Source organism: Odontomachus brunneus, unplaced genomic scaffold (genome assembly GCF_010583005.1).
Source record: "Odontomachus brunneus isolate Ranch 3 - 2012 unplaced genomic scaffold, Obru_v1 Obru_scaffold_248, whole genome shotgun sequence".
NCBI lineage: Eukaryota > Metazoa > Arthropoda > Insecta > Hymenoptera > Formicidae > Odontomachus > Odontomachus brunneus.
In genome coordinates, this window is record NW_022639698.1 from 65,070 (window position 1) to 66,927 (window position 1,858).

Consider the following 1,858-nt stretch of genomic DNA (forward strand, 5'->3'; position numbering starts at 1 on the left):
GTTTTTAATAAATACATCGCTTGCAGCAGCTATATGTCGTCTTCGAACTTCACCTATAATCGCCACTGTACATCTATAATATTTTATATATCTTGATTAACACTCTATTTTTATACTTATTGCAGTTTATACAGGAGGTTAAACGTGGTGAATAGGATATGGGCGACAGCGAACAGCGTTATAACGCTACTTTGAACTATGCTGAAGTGGGGATAAAACGCTAGCTTTTATTCGCTCCATGAAAAGGATACAGGTGATAGCGAACAGCTTTTAAACGCTGCTTTGAACAACGACGGAGTGGAGTGAAACGCCAGCTTTTATTCGCTGCGTGAAATCGCACCTTAACCCTCTATGGATCTATCGATAGATCCTGCTCGAATTCGACAGATCCTGTCGCCAGTCTGCTCGAGTGAGTCCCAGATGCGCACATTGGCAAACGGACACATCCAATCATATGTCGTTGTTTATAGAATCTCTAGAATATCTCTAGGCATACGGCGTTGTGGTTAGCTGTGTCTGTTTGTCAATGTGCGCATCTGGGACGCTCCCGTCTGCGCGCAGATTGCTTACTGGACATATAATAAAAAGATCTTTTCTTTTAAATGTATTAATTATTTACAGATTATTGAAAAAAAAGACTGATTATTTAACTATTGGCGGAAAACAATTAAAAAATATTAAAAACTAATAGTTTATAATCGGTTTTTCGCCAATAGTTTAATAGGTTATATTTTCTGCAACTCTTACGGAAGAAAAAACTTAAATACTGAGGTTCATATTCTGAATCCTCTTTTATAAAAGTGCCTCTAAAAGGGCTTAAGAGCCACCTGATTGGCTGAAAAGCTACATTTAAGGCACTTTTATCGATAAAAGAGAATTCAGAATATGGGCCTGAGTGTTTACACTCAATTATTTGAATTTACCCTTATAGAAATATCATACTAAGAAATACTGAAAAATTATTAGTGATTAAATATTACCAGTAATTCAGTAATTTTTTGGCCAGTACATAATTTCTGGTAAATACTGATAATAAAATCACTGTTAAATATTGATAGTAATCAAATACTGAGAATTATCATGCGAAGGTGAAAAATGAGAAAATCATAATGTTTACAAAAATATACTTATATTCCTAATTTTCTCATGTCTCATAAACTACTACTAGAGAATCAATTCTGTATCTCGAAACGAAGTGAAAATTACAAAAGTGAGCACATTCACTAGGCACTGACCAATGAAATTACGGATATTCTAGTATATTTGCTCACTTTTGTAATTTTCACTTCGTTTCAAGATACAGAATCGACTCCTAGATATCGAAGGTTGTCAACACATTCCAAACTTTCATGAATCCTCCTGCGATAATTTCGATCCCAAGCGGTGTATACCGTCGGTCACATCTATGTCCTGACCGCATTAAACTGTTGCTTAACCTGACGATCGAGCGCGCACGCGGTAACTCTGATGACTCCAACGATGTTCTTACAATTCATGCTTATATAATGTATCCTTATAATGTTCACAGTATATTATAATATACCTAGCAAACATCAAATAAGAGTAAATAATTTTTACTTGTTGTTTATTGGATAATTTGTTGATATTGAAACAATGCAACATTCGATATGCGATGAATATTAATGTAATGTAGTAAACCAGTGATAATTACTTTTACATTTTTAACAAAATGTTATAATGATTAATCAAACAAAAGAAAATTAAAAAATCCAAGAAAATGCAAATTAAACAAATCAAATTACTAAATTTTGAGAGAAACTTTTAAAAAATATTATTTAAAACAATAGTGTTGTTTCATCAAATGACATGGTTTCCTTGAACGAAATAAAAGTTTTAT